Consider the following 20,192-nt stretch of genomic DNA (forward strand, 5'->3'; position numbering starts at 1 on the left):
CTGAGTTCATTTATATCCCAGAGTACTTAAGAATGTGGCTCTAGAAATACTGAATGCAATGGTGGGGGTGCTTTCCAAGATTCTACAGACCCTGGAATACTTCATGTTGAATAAAGGATAGCTAACGTAACCAATTACTTAACAGAAGGGAGCATACAGGGAACTAAAGACCAATTAGCCTCACATTGGTAGTAGGGAAAACACTAGAATGTTGTTAGAATTTTTCAAGGATGGCATTGACAAAGAGGAGTCAATGGATGTGGTTTATGTGGACATTCAGAAAGCTTTCAATAAGGTCCCAAATAAAAGATTAACATGTAAAATTAAAGCACATGGCATTGAGTGTAGTATACTGACCTAGATAGAAAACTGGTCGGCAGACTGGAACAAAGAATCAGCCAGGTGAAGTCAGGGACTGACGGCAGACCTCAGGGGCCAGTGCTTGGACCTCAGTGATTCACAATAAATGTTATTGATTGAGATGAGGGAACTAAATATAATATCGCCAAGTTTGCAGATGACGTAAAACTAGGTGAGAGGGTGTACTATGAGGAGGATGCAAATATGTTTCAGTGAGATTTGGACAGTTGAGTGAGTAGGTAAATGTATGGTAGATGATGTATACTATAGATAAATGTGAGTTACTCACTTTAGTAGCAAAAACAAGAAGATAGATCATTATTGCAATGGCAACAGATTGTGAAATGGGGAGCACAATGTATGGCCATAATCTTCCAGAGTTTTACAGAAATATTTACATTTTCTCATGTTCCTGGATAAAACTCAAAATGTTAAACCTGGCCGGACTCTGCAATTTTCAAACTGCAGAGCTAGAACCAACATTTTACATGGAGTCAGGGCTTGGACAATCACCATCCTGTTGAAACCAGACAGTCCTGGAACTGGCTGGCGAAGTGCTAAAAGCCACGCTGTTTCAGAACAAACTGTTGTTTTTACCTCCAGTGAACCTGCTTTGTTCGAAGAATATTACACAGACTTGACAATATCCAGCTCAGTAAGAGGCCAGAAGCACAGTGTGACGAGGACAGCATTTGACAGTTCAATGTTTGAAAATATCTTCTGCAACCTTCAAAAGTATGGAATGCAGTCACCTCATTGGATCTTCCTGACCCGGCCCAACTCTATGACATAGGCCGTAGAACCTTCGAGAAGGATGTGAACAGGATAAAAGGGGAACAAAAGCAAAAATTGCTGGAAAAGTTCAGCAGTGGGCAGCATGGTGGCTCAGTGGTTAGCACTGCCACCTCGCAGCGCCAGGGATGCAGGTTCAATTTCAGCCTCGGGCGACTGTCAGTGTGGAGTTTGCACATTCTCCCCGTATCTGTGTGGGTTTCCTCCCACAGTCCAAAGATGTGCGGATCAGATGAATTGGCCCTGCTAAATTGCCCATAGTGATAGGTGCATTAGTAGGGAGTAGGTGAATGGGTCTGGATGGATTACACTTCAGAGGGTTTGGTTTCCGTGCTGTAGGGAATCTAATATAAAGGTCTGGTGGTATCTATGGAGAGAAATCAGAGTTAATGTTTCATATCTGGTAAGTCTTCCTCAGAGCACAGCAATTTCTGTTTTTGCTTCTGATTTCCAGCAACCGCAGTTCTTTCTGATAAAAGGGGAAAGCTGAAGCAACAGTTCACTCTCCTTTTTGCATCTTCTTCAAGCGTCTCTTGAGAGACACCGCAGTCAGATGACCTGAAGACCAGAACTAGCTCCAGATGACAAAAGAGGCCCAAATTGATGACCACAGACCCTGAAACATCAGTCAACCTTTAAAGAAAGAGGAACAGGCTATCCCAGGCTTATTGATTTTGTCTTTCAGACAAACATTCAAATATAGCGATAGCGATCTGTGGATAGGGTGTAAAGAATTCCTCAAAAGTGCACATCAGAAGCAGAGAGCTAGCGTATATTTGAGACTGTTTACTCAGAGATTTAAGATTGTTTTCTGAAGAGTCCTGTGTATAGATTGATGGAGTTTAATTAAAGTATTGGAGCACAATCTGGTAAATCTGATAAAGTGTTCAATAAAATTGTAATGGATCTTCCCTTGACCTTTGTCCCCTTTGTTTATATCAATGCGTAACACACCTAAATTAAAAATGGTTACTACAAACTGGTCAATGTTAGTCAGGGTAAATTTACCCACACAGCAAAAAAGACCTGAACATCCTTGAATATCAGTTGCCAAAAGTAAGCATGCAGGTGTAGCAGATGATGAAGAAGGCAAATGGTCTGTTAGCCTTCATACAGGATTCAAGTACATGTGCAGGGATGTGTTTTTGCAATTGTGCAGGATCTTGGTGAGATCGCACCTGGAGCATTATGTGTGGTTTTGGTCTCTTTATCTGAGGAAAGATGTTCTAGCTATGGAAGGACAGCAGTGAAAATTTCTCAGACTGTTTTCTGGGACAACGAAACGACATACGAAGAGAAATTGGATTGATTAGGACTATATTCACTGGAATTTAGAAGAATGAGGAGAGAATCTCATAGAAACCAATAAAATTCTAACAGGATGAGATAGGGTAAGTGCAGGAAGGATGTTCCCAATGACCTTAGAGTTCACTGATTGCTAATGATCGAGAAATATATATTTATGTTACCTTCTTGGCTACAACACTAACGTTTCCTTATCCAAAAGCATGAACACAAGAAGTAATGGAATTGCTTGGCCAACTGATTACCACATTGAATCCCTATAATGGTGGAATTAGGCTTTCAGCCCATCATGCCCACACTGATCCTCCAAACAGCATCCCACACAGATCTACCCCATCCCTCTAACCCTGCATTTCCCTTGGCAAATTCACCTAGCCTGCACATCCCTGGACCAATTTAACATGGACAAACATCTTTGGACCCTGGAAGGAAACCAGAGCAAACCAATGCAGACACAGGGAGAATGTGCAAACTCCAAACAGACAGTCACTTGAGGGTGGAATTGAACCTGGGTTCCTGGTACCTTGAGGCAGCAGTGCTAACGACTGAGCCATAGTGCTACCTCATTTCCAAGATGCTCAGTGCAACAGGGATATGAAGTAAAATAAGTGGTTCCATTAGTTAATTGCAATAAACAAGTACAATCAGAGAGGTAGGAACTCTAATAATTTTTTCTTACTTTTTCCCAATTTAGATTTGCACTTCATTTCAATTCAAATTGCCTGGTCATCGGTCACCAATTTCTATTGTCTTTAAATTAATTCCCAAAATATGGACCTCACTGACTGGGGCATTCCATTTTGGTACCAACCCCTAATTGGCTAAAGGCAGTTAATAGTTAATGACATGGCTTGGGTTTGCAGTCACATGTAGACCAGACCAAATAAGGATGGCAGATTTCCTTCTCGAAACAACGTTTGTGAATTAAACGGATTGAATACAATAACAATTAGCAGTGGTTACATGGCTGTCCTTTGGCTTGCTTTATATTCCAGAATCCAGAATTTACCACCTGTCAAAGTGAAGTATCAGCCCATGTCCTGAACATAGTCTGGAGTTCTGGATTATTAACCTAGTAATACTATCACTATGCCACCACCTCCCCTCTAAGTGAATGTTCGAGGTTGCACTAAATTTCAATTTCTTGGCACTTGGACAAACTTAAACAAATTCTACAAAACTCCAATGTTTTCTTGGAAGGATCTGGGAACTAAGGTCACAGAACGATGCAGCAAAGATAATTAGACGTATTGTGCTTGTGCATGCCCTTTAAAGAAGTTATCCAACTTTCTTATTCTTTCCCTTTTCCCCCCTTTTTTTGTCTTGTTACTTATCCAATGATCTTTTAAAAGTTATCACTTGATTTGCATCCATCATCTTTTCATATAATCAATACCAGAACATTAAAATAAACTTTCACATATCATCTCTAACTTTTTTTAGTCTTCTTGAATTTGTGTTCTGTAGCTAGTGATTATGTACAAGAAACTACTAGAAACATAGTTTTCTTTATTTATTCTATTAATGTATTCCATGATTTTGAATGCTCTATCACCCCTTAACAATATTACCTCCATGCAAAAAAACCCAAATTTCTTGCCAATCAAATAACAGCAATCTTTTAAAATCTGACACCATTGTCGTAAATCATCTTTGCATTCTTTCTAGGATATTTATATCCTTCCTAACATATATTTCTTTAATGTCTTATTCTCCATCTTCCACTCAAAATGAACCAGATGGTGACACAATAATCTCTCTTAAAGTGTTTAATATCTCGATTGTTGCTCTTTCTTAATGTTAAATGATCAGAACTTTGCACTGGGTATTTTTTTTAGATAGAGTCATATCTTGAAGTATTTCCTCTCCATACAACGTGCTAACTCCTAAATTTTTAATCATTTTTCATTTAGCATTCTTAAATGAAGCTATTGTACAAAAATATGGAAATCAATATAATTTCTTCAAGTGGACCTCTTTTGGCATTGCTTGTAATCAGTATACTCACCACTGCCAATTTTTTTGATTCTGTATTAATTTGGTGTGCTTTCTCTGTTCATTTCTGTCCTGTCATGAATTTCTCTCTTTTTCTATTGCATTATGGGTCCAACTGTATTTCCCATGCCCTCAATGCCTTTGCTTTATCTCATGCTTGATGTATCTCTCTGCTGGTCTCTCTTCCTCAAATGACAGAGATCTCTCAAATGACAGAGATCTCTGCAGCTAAAGATTTTTCAAGTTCATTTGAACTGAGTAACAATGATCTTTTTGGGGTAGTTTGTAAGAGAGCTAATAAATTAATGAGTACAACCATACACCTAACAATTGGAGGAATGAAATAACAGAAATAAGGTAATTTACCCCTCAAGTTTTAATGAAATCATGTTCCATCTGTGACAATTTGTGGCTTTTCTCTATCATCCTGGAAACCTATAGTGAATAAACATCTGTCTCAAATTTAAAATTAACAATTGATTAAGCATCATTTTGCATTTACAGAAAAGAATTAAAACTCCCATGATATTTTGCGAGTCGAGGTGGGTTCCTAATTTCAATACTGAAAGACTTGGCTCCAATTTTAGGCTCTGCTCCTTTGTCCTAACTCTGTCAGCTGACAATCTATCCTATCTGCTCAACTTTAATATCTTGAAGGCCTTACAAGATTATGGAGTGGGCCATGACTTAATGGGTAATGGAGCCAAAAAAGAATATGCTCATTTAGCAAGGGCACAAGACATTCAAAATTGAAAAGGAGCAGCACCAAGGACAAGACATACTAAAACTCAGACTGAGTGCCCAAGTACAAAAAGAATAGTGAGCTAAATGATTAAAATTGAAGCCCAACAAAAGCAAGAACTGACATGGGGTTAAGGTGGAATAATACTGAGATGTCCAGAAATGACAACTCGCTGAATGTACGTTCTTGATAATGAAAATTATTTTTTTACATAATAAGTCAGTAGATTCTTCTCTTCTATTTTAAACATGGGCACCATATCTGAACTTGTTTCTAATCCATTAATATAACCATTGTGTCCATTTATTAAGCTGTGTAATGGTTTCAAAGGGACAGATTGGGTTACAAGCTTAAAAGAATGCATCATTCACAGTAGACCGCTCCTTCCCTTATAAAACAACATAACCATCCACCGACCATAAGCAATACCACAGGAGATCTAATAGCATTAAAAATATAAACAGGAGGTGGGAGGAGGGTGAATCACATTTCATTGTGTGAACTTCCATCCATTTGTAGTCTCAGGCTTTCTCCTTTCTCCTCCTACCACCACTGCCCATGAATATCAATAATATTCATTGCTTTAAATTGCACCCATAAATGATAGGAAAGCAGGTAGAGTTGGATTACATGCTGTTCTGATCATTAACTGGGCAATAAACAGTCTGCCTTTGATGTTGCCCTCAGTTCTCCATTTAGAACTCATTACTGGCACATTAATAGACTGACAATAATAGCAGGTGTTATTCAACACAATTACAGCAGCTTTAACAAGCTATGAATTATCTGGATTAGTTTCAAAGATTCCAATTAGTTTCTCTTCAGTTAATGATGGCTAGTTTTTATACATGACTTGTCTGATGAGGTGGTACACTCTTTAAAAACCTTAAATTAAACATATAAGATGTTTATTGAATATATTCCTAACGTGCTTAGAGTACAGATGCTTGGTGCCTTTTATCATTCAGCATGTGTTGCCGACACCTAAAATTAAATGGTTTTGTGCATTTGGCCTGAATGCAACCCAAGACTGAAAGCAGGAAAGTCACTGATAAAGGCAACTGGTTTGATCCAGAAGCCCCAAACAGGCTGCTCCACACAGATAGCAGATGGCATGCAGCCTACTGCCAGAGTGCATTATTCAACTTCAATTAAAACATTCCTTTTCTTCAAGCATGACACCTTTGACATTCGCATTAACTGGAATCCAAGATTTCATATCTTAGAAGCTGCTAACCTCCATTCACTGGCAGCTTAGAACCTTGTCACTGAAGGTCTCCGGCAATTCCAAGCTTCAGTCGTTAATCCTTAATATAATAATCATAATGTATTCAACATTAAAGCTGTAGAGATTAACTGAATTGCCTTAGAAACATCATTGACTTTGTTAGCATTCTCTGTTTTGGAAAACAACTTCTAGGAGCAACATTTTTATTGTTCTTCATACCAATGCAGTGAGGAATACAGAAAATTTAATATTGACATTGTGTAAATGGTGTCCTGAAACCAGCATGTGCACTCATATATACTGAGGAATAAAGTCTGTGTTGCTTAATAAGACATTTTACAACATTGACCAGTAATGAAGCAAAAGGTATTACAGAGCATGCAATATAAATTAGACAGCCATTAAACCATTGATAGTCTTACATTAGTTTATATAATCTAAACATGCTCCATGTGATTTGATAACTGAGATGGTCACAACTGTGAAAATTAGACTTCACTTTAAATTCATTGAGCAATCTTTTACCAGATCCAAAGCTCTTCATGAGGTCTTCAATCATGCTAATCATTTCAGTTTCAGTAACTTTATTAGACAAGTTGCACTGAGCTACATGAAGAAAACTGATAGACAAAAAAAATTCAAATGAAAATTAAATATAATAGATGTTGGAAGTCTGAAATTAAAAAAGGCAGAAAGTGCTGGAGAAACTCAGCAGATATAGTCATTGAGTTATAGAGATGTACAACACAGAAACAGACCTTTCGGTCCAATTTGTCCATGCTGACTCAGGTATCCCAACTCAATTTGGTCCCACCTGCCAGCACCGGCCAATATCCTTCCAAACCCTTCCTATTCATATACCCATCTAAATGCCTATTAAATGTTGTAATTGTACCAGCCTCCACCACTTCTTCTGGCAGCTCATTCCCTACATGTACCACCCTCTGAATGAAAAAGTTGCCTGTTAGATCTCTTTTAAATCTTTCCACTCTCACCCTAAACCTATGCACTCCAGCTCTGGACTCCCCGACCCAGGGAAAATACTTTGTTTGTTTATCCCATCAATGACTCTCATGATTTTATAAACCTGTATAAGATCACCCCTCAGCCTCCGACGCTCCAGGGAAAATAACACCAGCCTATTCAACCTCTCCCTACAGCTCAAATCCTTCAACCCTGGCAACATCCTTGTAAATCTTTACTGAACCCTTTCAAGTTTCACAACATCCTTCCGATAGGAAGGACACCCAATTTTGGTGTCATCTGCAAACTTACTAACTATACCTCTTCTGCTCACATCCAAATCATTTATTCAAATGAGGAATAGTAGTGGACCCAGCACCGATCCTTGTGGCACTCCACTGGTCACAGGTCTCATGTCTGAAAAACAACCCTCCAGCACCACCCTCTGTCTTCTATCTTTGAGCCTGTTCTGCATCCAAATGGCTCATTCTCACTGTATTCCATGTGATGTAATCTTGTTCACCAGTCTCCCATAGGGAACCTTGTCGAATGCCTATCTGAAGTCTATGTAGATCACATCTACTGCTCTGCGCTCATCAATCCTCTGCAATATTGTGGAGAGAGAATCAAATTTAGCATTTTGACTCTTTTACAGAACCAGTGTTATGAACAATTCTGAAGAACAGCCACGTCAGACTCAACATATTAACTCTGTATTTCTCTCCACATATGCTGTCAGATCTGTTGAGATTCTCCAGCACATTTTAAAAAAGCAATTTTAATAAGAGTGTTTATTCCTCTAATGGTGAGTAACATGATTTTAAATAATTGAAAATGATTTTAAAGAACTATACGGAGTGATTTACAAATTTTGTTTGATGTATATTATTCAGCTCTTCAGTGTATTTAAAAGTTTCTAATATTTAAAGTATGCCTTCTAGTACCAGTGTTATTTTGCTTAATTTGAAATGCTTTCTTGAAAAGTCACAGTGCAGTCAATCAATTGAAACTTGCTGCTCTCATTGTCTTGATCTGCAGAGATGGCCAGGTTTATTGTGGAAGCTCGATTATACTTGATGGAATTTGCTGTAGCCTTCTGCACTCTTTTGCATTGGTTTGGATAATTTCAGTCAGTTCTCATTAGCAAAGCTAACGTGAAAGAGCAGAAACTTTAGGTCTATATATAAAGTTGATTCACTAACAGGTCAAAGTGATTTTCAAGTACAGATGTGAAACCCAACTGGTACATTGAGGCTTCAACCACAGTGGGGAACAAAGGTGTGATTGCCTTGAGTAGTTTGAGTCTGCAAAGCAGGGAACAACACAGTTACTGCCTCATTCCCCAAACTATCCCCGGAGGAATGTGAAAAGTAATTTCAATGGGTGCAAAACTACAAAAACCATAAGCATATGACATCATAATATAGAATCCCTACAGTGTGGAAGCAGACCATTTGAGTCCACACCAACCCTCTAAAGAACATCCCCCTGAGACGCGTCCCCTCACCCTGACCCTACCCCCACATTTCCAATGGCTAATCCACCTAGCCTGAACATCCCTGGATACTATGGGCAATTTAGCATGGCCAATCCACCTAATCTGCATAATTCTGGACTATGGAAGGAAACCAGAGTGCGCAGAGGAAAGCCATGCAAACACAAGGAGAACGTGCAAGGCAGCAGTGCTAATTATTGAGCCACCATGCCACATTCTAGATCAAAACAGTGTAGCAAGTTTCAATTGATTGCAATAGTTTGTGAATTTTCAAGAAAGCTTTTCAAATTAAGCACAATATTACATACAAATCCTGCACCATGATGCTGATGACACTAGGACTCGTGTAGAATTTGCATGTAGGATTCAGTCCTCCAAATTCTATGTGAACTCTGCTTTATTTTGTGGTTTAAGCCAATATTTCTACCTGCATGCATTGATAGGTTATCAAATTAAAACTCTCCAGAGTAATGTATAAGATCTCTCTTCACACATTCTTTCTTGACTACTGTCTTCTCTCTTACAAAGAAAAACTCGTGTGATTAGTTACATCATCATGATTTACATGAATTTCATTACACCAAAAACTTGGGAAATGTTTGGTCTGAGTTCAAGCAATAACTTTCTGGTTTGCATTCTGTTACAATACATTAATATTATTGTTTGCTTACCCTTTTGCTGACATCTACAGAATCCCTCTGGCTTGGTGCACTCAACAGGAGAAACTTTGCCATAGAGATTGTTTACCTTTGATTTGATTCATTGTTGTCACATGTACCTTTGTACAGTGAAAAGTTTTGTTTTTCGAGCATACAGGTGGATCACAGCATACAAGGACATAGAGATCATAGAGTGTTTAGACAGACCGAGGCGCACAGATTACGGCTACACAGGAAGTGCACAAAAGCAAGATCAGCATTTGATTTGAGATTTAAGAGAATATTATTAGTAAATTTTACAGACTTAGAATTGAGGTTTAAAATGGAATCAATGCATGAAGGTAGAAATATTGGCTTAACTCACGAGATAAAGCAGAGTTCACACAGAATTTGGAGAACTGAATCCTACATGCATATTCTAACCATGATGTGAATTCTAGTGCGTCATCACATAATGATGCAAGACTTGTATGGTTGTAGGAAATGTGAGAATAAGACCTGCTGTACAGAGCTCTCAAAGAGTTGCCCAGTGTTGCCGCCATCTTTGTGGGTGACTTTCTTCGAAGGGACTAATAAGTACTATTGCTTCACTACTGACTGAAAAATCCAGCCTACAATCTATATGGTGGAATTCCAGGTATTGTCAAAGAAACACTTATTATTTTATTTTTCTGTGGAATTGAACATCAGTGCACAAAGTCACTTTTTGTTTGAGTAAACCATTTATTTGATTTGTGGAGGATGCATGCATGTTATGGTATTTTGTAGCTACTTCATTAATGCATAAAGAAGAACAAGACAACACAACCAAGGATTTAGAAATGTCATTGTAGCCTGTCACTTCAATGTATTATTTTTGTTCTTATTGATTTAATAAATAATGCAAATTCTTTCTGCTGCTAGAAACTTTCAGCTCAAAACTGGTGTTGCCAATTCCTGCTGCCTCCAGGAGATTTGCCTGCCTGAAAATCCCTGACTGAAATAAAATGATGTCTTTATGTAAATGACAAGGGGACTGGGAAATGCAATTCAGGCTCTGTTCTCGTTCAGTCAGTGAATTATACAGTATTTGAATAGTAATTGGTATGGAATATGTCATAAGGCTGTGGTACTGTTTGGAACTGGTGTGTCAGAAGTAACAAGAACAGTGTTCAACAGTTTTAATTCATGTGGGAGGTGACGTGATATTTCACAGCTCAATTATTCTTGTTATTTTATATAATATGCGAAAACTCTTATCAATTTTTAACACCAAGGGATTCTACATGCATTACATCAGTCAACGCAGAGACTGTACAGTCAAATATCACCATAGTACATATTAGAATTATTTTTATTTTCCTCAAGCCCTGTGGTTTGTAGCAGACATCAGGAAAATGATCATGAAATCTGCTGGATTGTTGAGAAACTCCAATTAGATCACTAATGTTCCTCACGAACATACTTGACATTGCTCCTCAATCTGGTGTAGCCGGTTAACTCTTATTATCCCAGTGGTAGGTAAGAATGGACAACATCTAATGGGTGGATTCTCTAAGGAGTGGCTATCTCATGAAGGTTGACACTCTGCCCCTTCTTTTTTATGAATGGAGAGCACTGCATTTCTGAGAGGAGGTTCACTCAGGGTTCCGTCAGGAATGGAGAGTTATACATCCAATCTGACAGTTCCCTGATTACACAGAACAGTTGGAGAAGGCCAGCCTCACCCCCATTGACAGCAGTCAGCTGCTGTATTCTGACATTTAAAGGCCCAGAATTCATCACCTTGCCAGCTATGATCAAACGGTAAGTATGAAAGGTAAATGTCATATTAAAGTGTTGGGAGGGTAAGTTTGCTGAGCAGTAGTGGAAAAGGGTGCCAGACAGCAGGATGCCTAGCTGCCAAGTAAATAGTGTTCCAGCTGGGTAAGGTGCTAGCTGGGAAAGTGTCTGGATACCATTGGTAGGATACCAAATGGGTAACATGTACGGTGACAGAGAAATAGTGTTTTGGGTGGGTTAGGGTGTCAGGTGGTTAGGAGGCCAAGCAGGAAGGGGTTTGGGTGCCAGGTGGGTAGGATGCTAGCTGCAAGGTCACAAGGGAACCAGGTAAGTCATGCAGTCTTTCAATTAGGTCTGGGAGAAATCTGGTCAGGAGGAGTGCAGGAAGGGTTGAGGTTAGGCCTGGGAGTTTTGTTCTGGCGACGGAAGTGGTGAGGTCAGGTCTAGTCTGGTCTGTTGGCAGAGGAAGGAGAGTGGAGAAAGTAGTGATGGGCTCTGGGGTTCAGATCAGGCTATGGGGTGTAAGGGCTCTGGGGTAAACATAGATTGGTGGGGGGCTGGGGGTGGTGGGTTTGCACGAAGTAAGTATGGCACCTGCTGAATAGTTACCGAAGAGTTAGATAAAATATTTAATTGACTAGCTATTCCTAAATGTTTATTTTACTTAATCTCATCATTTACCTAATTTCCTGATGTGAATGGAGATTTTCAAAGGATTCCAGGCAGAGAGGAATGCCCCAGTTGAATCTACAAATTCCCAGATAATTCCTTGGGAGTCTGTTACAATGGAGATTCCATGGGGTTCCCTTGTGCAATTCAAACTGTATTGGAATAAAAACTGTCTGGTCTTGAAAATCCTGGCTAATTTATACAGCAATAAGTTACGTCACTATAAAATCTCCAACATTGGAAAGAAGTTCTGAGTGCTTCTGTTAGTTTTTGGGAGTGATTCCTGAAGAAGGGCTAATGCCCGAAACGTCGATTCTCCTGTTCCCTAGATGCTGCCTGACCTGCTGCGCTTCTCCAGCAACACATTTCCATCTCTGATCTCCAGCATCTGCAGACCTCATTTTCTCTTTGGGAGTGTACATCAAGCTAGAAGAAGAGGGAGAAACTAGAAAATAAGTGGACAACTGTTTATTAATTTAGTTCCCCCTGCTTTGTAATCAGTAATTCCTTGATTTGCAGCATGTTTAATAAATTGCAGTATCTAGCATTAAATAATGGCATATAATATTTCATCATTATGACTCTGAGCCACAGAGATTTTCAGAATTGTCTTTCAGAATTCCTTAGTGCTAAGTTTTCACATTTCTTTCTTCACTATTTAGATTAATTAGAAAGGATTAAATAAATACAGCAGAATGAGAGGCTATGTTTCAAGACAGCAATATATTTCAAAGTCCAAATTATGATGAATTGCTTGAGCTTCTCCATTAGTTTAAAATGTCATCTGAACTTACTGATGTGATATGGCATTGTAATGCAATCCACCCTATCCATTTTCCAACATGTACCCCTTTGTTCAAAACAGAAGTAGAATGGAATGCTATTTAATTATTATTGCTATTCAGTACATATTTATTATAATGTCAGGCTTTCAAGTGCCCATTTTCATTGAATAAATTGCACAGGGACTATAACATTAATCCCTTGTTTTAGGGATCAGCATACCGGTTGCATAGATTATACTAGTAATTGCCTTCCCCAAGGCATCTGCGATCAACAAATGAAAGATACAAAAACTGACAGCCTTATCCATTAGCTTCAACAAAAAAATGCAATAGACTAGTTTTAGGACTGCAGGATAGATGAACAAGGATATGTTGGAGAGAGACTCACCCAGTTTGTAAAGGGTTTCGGTTTGGCCAGACCTAAGCACTGAGTCCAATTCTGATCAAAGGATCCAAACAAGGACTAGAAGCTATTTTGAGAAGAATTCTGAGCGTGATCTCTCATATATTTGGAAACATGATAGAAACTCAGACTTTGCATCTTTGAAAACAGGCCAATAAGAAATGATGATGTGATGCCGCACAAGATCGAAAGTGCTGTGGAAAAGACAAAACAGGAGAATCACTTCAAATTAAACCATGACAGTGAGTCAAAGAGATAGAGATTCACACTTGGTAAAGACACATTTAGCATTTCTATCAGACCAATCTTAACATGACATGTGATCAACACATTTATGTTTCTGGGCAGGATAGTAGAGGGAAAGATTTTGATTTAACTAAGGAACAAGTAATCACAAGTGACTGCAGAAACTGTCAGCAAAATGAGTGGTCTAGGAGGAATCTAATGATTGCCCCATTTGTGATCTCTGATTTCAAATTATAAATATTGAACTCTAGCTGCAACTGTTAATGACATCACCTGAACGCTCTCAGATTCTGGCCACCTGACATCAAGTCCACATGAGATAGAGTGTGGCAGAAAAGATTAAACTGGAATCAATGGGAATCTCTGCTGGTTGGAGTCATATCTGACACATAGGAAGACGGTTGTGATTGTTGAAAGCCAGCTACCTCCAGCTCCATGACATCTCTGCAGGAGTCATTCAGAGTGGTGTCCTAGGCCCAACTATCTTCAGCTGCTTTATCAATGACTTTCCATCCATTATAAGTTCAGAAATGAGGATGTTCGCCGATGATTACACAATGTTCAGCACCATTTGAGACTCTTCTCAGATACTGAGGCAGCCCATGTCCAAACATAGCTGACACTGGACAATATCCAGGCTTGGACTGATGAGGGACAAGCAACATTTACATCATACAACTGCTAGGCATTGACCAGAGCCAACAAAAGAGATGCATCCATTATCCTTTGACATCCAATGGTATTATCATCATTAATCACCCACTATCTACATCCTATTAGTTACCACTGACTAGAAACTGAACTGGACTAATCATATAAATATTGTGGTTACAAGAGCAGTTTAAGGCTAGGAATCCTGCAAAAGTATTTCACTCTCTGACATCCCCAACATATTTGCCTCCAATTACAAAACAAAAGTCAAGAGTATGATGGAATATTCACCACTTGTCTGGACAAAGGCAGCTCCAACAACATGAGATGCAAGGCACCATCCAGAATAAAGTAGCCTGCTTGATTGGCAACACATCCACAAACACTCACTGCCTCCATCACTGACACACAGTCATAGTAATCCATGCCATCTACAAGATGCACTGCAGAAATTCACTAATACGGAACCTTCCAAACCTATGACCACAAGTGTCTAGAAGGACAAAGGCTGCCGATACATGAAAACGCCAACACCTACATGTTCTATGCAAAGCCATTCACCATCCAGACTTGGAAATATATTGTTGTCTTTCAGCATTGCTGGGTCAAAATCCTTGAACTTCCTCCATTACCAAATGGAGTGCACCGGTTGAAGAATGTAGCCCATTATCACAAATGCAGGTAGTGATGAGCAACAAATTCTTTTTTTTAATTTCAAAAATATACTTGATTCATAAAATAATTTGATGGTCTGTACAATTGGTCATGCCATACATATGTAAACATGTACATACAGAGATCAAAACTTATCATTTTTTTATACAGGTCTGTACATTTTTTGATCATATGCCCATATAATTAGCTGAGGCGTCAGCCAAGCCCAAATGACTGCATGGACCCCCTGTTCTTCGTTAGGCAGGCAGACTTTACACAGTGGTCTTTCCCCACGGCGCCTTGGCGGCAGCTGTCCCAAGCTTCAGCGCGTCCCTCAACACGTAGTCCTGGACCATGGAATGTGCCAGTCTGCAACACTGAGTCGGGGTCAACTCCTTCAGCTGGAAGATCAGCAGGTTTCGGACCACCCAGAGAGCGTCCTTCACCGAGTTAATGATCCTCCAGGCACAGTTGATGTCCGTCTCGGTTTTCGAATCACCGACCCTAGAGCAGACCTGACCCGGTTGGCGATTACCTTTGACAGAATTTTGTAATCTGCATTCCAAATGCAACAGATTCTGTCCCAGTCAGTGACACCCACATCCACTGAATGATTTTTTTTCAAAAGTGATGGTACTCAAGTTATTACTGAAACAAAATGCCAACCTAGTGGAGGTGACTAACTCCTCTGGTTTTGAGACCTGCAACCCAAACTAATGGGATACAATTATTTTCATTCTAATGGCTTAATGTCACTTCATGAATTGTGATTAGACTGCAGTAACGTACTTCATTGTAGCATGAAGTCACATCAGAGGAGGCACAAAAGTGATTGGTGGAATATGTTACACAGTGTTTTCAGAGAGTGTCATTAAAGTACTGAAACAAGTCAATCAGAGAGTGAAAAAGAAAGGAGGTGTCTTTTAAAGCACTTGTTAAAACAAAAGCTAATTTTAGGGTTACTATTTTGGATGTTCCTTTTAGCAGAACAGACAAATTTGAGCCTGGATGAAGCTATTCTCTAGGTCCACAGGGAATAGCCAAAATATATCTAAGTTTGCAGTTTTAGTGAAACTTAGCATCATGATTCAAATGTCAGGTCATGGATGCAATTAAGTTAAGTCAAGCACTGTTAGACTCCTCTTTCATGTCACTTTTGAGTCTAAATGGTTGCTGTTCAGTCTGGTGTACATTCCACATTTCAAAACTACTGGAAATGTGTTTTAGGTCAATCTTGTGAAAATGTTTAAAATATTAAAGGAAACGGCAAGAGAATATGAAGGTCCTTACCTTTGGTATCCTAACATATAAGCTAACTGGAAGGGGAGAATGGAGACCTTTTGTCTTTCCCCTTAGTGCTCCTTAACCTGAGGCCATTGCACAGAATGACATAGACACAGCGAACTGTAATAGATGCTGTCAAGAATGGGAAACATTCTGCCTTTCTAAATTTGGGGCAGATTTTTAAGAAGATAGTTATCATTAGGGGAAAGAAATTGGAAAAAAAAGAAGTTTTTTTATATTGAGATTATTAGAAGATGGAAGACATGATAACAGGAACAACATTATCTTAAACGGAATGCAATAGGGATGTAATGAGAAGCCAATAACATATATGGGTGTTAACAAAAGACAGTGTTAAATATGGGTGGTACGGTGGCTCATTGGTTACCGCTGTGGCCTCACAGTGCCAAGGTCCCAGGTTTGATTCCAGCCTGGGGCCACAGTCTGTGTGGAGCTTGCACATTCACGCTGTGCCTGTGTGGGTTTCGTCTAGGTGCTCCAGTGTCCTCCCTCAGTCCAAAGATGTGCAGGTTAGGTGAATTGGCCATACTAAATTGCCCATAAAGTCCAGAGATGTACAGGCTAGGTGGATTGGCCCATGGGAAATACAAGATTGCAGGAATGGGGTGGGTGTGGGTGGGATGTCCCCTGGAGGGTCAATGTGGACTCAATAGGCAAAATGATTGGCTTCCACACTGCAGGAATTCTGTGTGACAGAGAACTGAGATTACAGCAAACAGTTCCAGTTTAAAAACTAAGAAGCAGTACAGACATGATGGAGGTTAATTGCCTTCTTCTGTGTTGTAATTCCTATGATTTAATCCTCTATAATTGTTACTGTAGGCAACAGAAGTAGATCCTCATCTCAGTTTGTTATCTGAGTATCACTGTCATCTTAAAAAAAAGCAAAAGCAAGGATGAGTTCAAATTTACTGACTTGCATTCCCATTCTGATTTATGACTCGAAAGAGCTTTATTTCATATCTGACTGCGCTAAAAGTGCCCTGAGCATACTGATGGGAAAGTCCAGAATAGAAACTTGCACCATCCCCTGGCAATTCTATTTATCTGTCTGCTTTTAAGCAATCTTCAAATTTCATTTTTAAAAAAGTTAGAACACAGAAGTGAAGAGTTCACCTGCATTTGTTCCTCAATCTCATTAGTTTATAGAATGAAGGCTACATAGTTTGGTTGATGCCGTCTGGAAGAGATTCATTTTAAACAAGTGGAGAAGCTGGGATGGATTCTCTTGTTTCTAGACATGCACCTGAGCATGAAACATGTTTTTATTTGCTTATTGCAGTTTCCAGCTGTGCTTCTTTGAATTTTGTATGAGTAAGTGACTTGGAATTGCTTGTTACATTACTAATGAATGAGTCTGTGGAGTGAGCAGAGGGGAGTTACAGCTGAATTCTCTGATTTAATGTCCAAGTCTGAACTTGTTTCACATTATTGCATATACCATGCATGCACATGACATGTTTTTCTTTGACAGTACTTTCTCTAATGTATCTTAAAGTTGCTTTTCTTATACCAGCCATGACTGACAACAAGGGCTCATGATAGACAGGATGTGCACACCTTGAACATGCATCAGGTAACCCCACACTTGAGCCTTGAATCTCCTCATGCTTAGTACTGATAAAGGGCAGGAGATGGGTCTTAACTTCATGTGATAAAAAAACAGATAATGTTGGTACATTCAGAATTCTGTACATTTCCATGCAGAAGACCAAACCAAAAGAGATAAATTGGCTGAGTGCCTTCTCAGTAATTCTTGTGACCAAATTTATATAGTCTTACCAGTGAAATAAAATTAACTTGGAAAAATTTAGGCAGTCAGCTAATTAAGTTAATTTTCTCTTTTTGTTTTAAGTACATTTAGCAACATAAAGAAGTAAAACCCTCAGCTGTGGAATCCCCTTCCCTAAAACTTCTCTGCTTCTCTCTCCATCTTTAATCCATTCTTTGAACAATAACTTTTCAACAAAGGTTTTTTCTCTAATGTGGACATTTCTGGGTGTGGGTAACATAGAACATAAAACACAGAACAGAACTGCACAATACAGGCCCTTCAGCCCTCAATATTGTGCTTACATTTTATCCTGTTCTACATACCCTTCTTTTTACTATCTTCTATGTGTCTATCCAAGCGTCGCTTAAATGTCCCTTAAGTATCTAACTCTATTATGACTGCTGGCAGTACATTTCATGTACCCACCACTCTCTGTGTAAAGAACCTACCTCTGACATCTCCCCTAAACATTCCTTCAAGCACCTCAAAATTATGCTCCTTCATGATAAACATTTCCACCTTGGGAAAAAGTCTCTGGTCATTCATTCTATGCCTCTCATCATCTTTTATACCTCTATCAAGTCACCTCGCATCCTTCTTCACTCTAATGAGAAAAGCCGTAGCTCCCTAACCTTTCTTCATAAGACATGCCGTCCAGTCCAAGCAGCATCCTGGTACATCTCCTCTGCAGTTTCTCTACAGTTTCCACATCTTTCCTATAAAGAGGCGACCAGAACTGAGCACAATATTCCAAGTGTGGTCTAACCAGGGCTCTATAAAGCTGCAGCATAACCTCGCGGCTCTTAAACTCAATCCCCCTGCTAATGAAAGCCAACACACCATACACCTTCCAGACAACCCTATCAACTTTCAGTGGCAACTTTGAGGGATCAATGGACATGGGCCCCAAGATCCCTCTGTTCCATCACACTGACAAGAATCCTGCCTTTAACCATGCATTCTGCATTCAAATGTAACCTTCCAAAGTGAGACAGTTTACATTTTTCCAGATTGAATTCCATCTGCCACTTATCAGCCCAGTTCTGCATCCTGTCAATGTACCGTTGCAATCTACAATAACCCTCCACAGTATCTATCATTCCACTAACCTTCATGTCATCAGCAAGCTTACCAATGGTTATGAAGTTGAAGGCATGTACTATACCTTTAAAAGAGAGTGAAAGCTGTTTTGCACTGAGAGCTTGCTGGCACCTGTCATATGACTGACTAGCAGTCTCAGAGTGTACTGAAAAATTGAAATCATGTAACATTTGGCTGTAAAATAAATACCTGAGCTTTGATTGTTGTGTGACAACTATTCAAATTTAGCCAATCAGTTTAAATTATGCCCCAGGATACTAAAACTCAATCGCAATTGAATTTATTGTTTTTGCCAACCTCAAACCTATGTGATGATCCGATGTTTGGGGTATAAAGAAGCAAGCACTTTGGAAAGCTCGACAGAGAGCAACTGCCATTGACAGATAGTAACTGCCATCTAGAGACTGACCGCCATTCAAAACACTTTCTATCAAAGGTGCCTTTTTCATCTGAAATGTCTTTGCAGCAAAAGACTGAAGATGACCCAGGGACATCTACAGCCAGAGGAAGACAGCCACCGATGATGAAAGCCGCTGTGTTGTTTTGAAATTAAGTTGACGTAATTTTAATACGTGTTTATTGGAACAGTATATTATTATAGAGTTGAAAGCAGATAATAAGTAATTAAGAGATAGAGGGCTTAAAGTTGTAAGTAGTTGTTGTTTAATGTTCACTTTTAGAGTTAAAGTATGCATTGATTTTTTTTCTTTAAATAGTAGTATTTGGGAGTTCTCTGACACTCATACTTTAGCAGATTATGAGACAAGGTGAGCTTTTCTAGGTGTTTGGTTTAATTAACAGAGGCATTCACTGCCATGTCATAACACTAACCCACTCTTCCGTTTTCTCATCCAAGTCATTTATAAAAATCACAGAGTAGAGGTCCCACAACCGATTCCTATGGAATACCATTCGTTACAAGCTCCATGCTGAATACTTTCCATCAGCTGCCACCCTCTGTCTTCTATGGCCCAGCCAGTTCTGTATCCAGACAGCCAGATTTCCCGGTGTCCCATTCCTCCTTACTTTCTGAATGAGTCTACCATGGAGAACCTTATCAAATGCCTTGCTAAAATCCATATATACCACATCCATGGCTATACCTTCATCAATGTGTTTTGTTACATCCTCAAAGAATTCAATAAGGTTTGTGAGGCATGACCTGCTCCTCACAAAGCCATGTTAACTATTTCAAATCGAACTACGGTTTTCCAAATAATCATCAATCCTGACTCTCAGAATCCAATACTTTGCCCACCACAAACATGAGACTGACTGGTCTGTAATTCCTAGGATTATCACTG

The sequence above is a fragment of the Chiloscyllium plagiosum genome, chromosome 7, assembly GCF_004010195.1.
Source record: "Chiloscyllium plagiosum isolate BGI_BamShark_2017 chromosome 7, ASM401019v2, whole genome shotgun sequence".
NCBI classification, from domain to species: Eukaryota; Metazoa; Chordata; class Chondrichthyes; order Orectolobiformes; family Hemiscylliidae; genus Chiloscyllium; species Chiloscyllium plagiosum.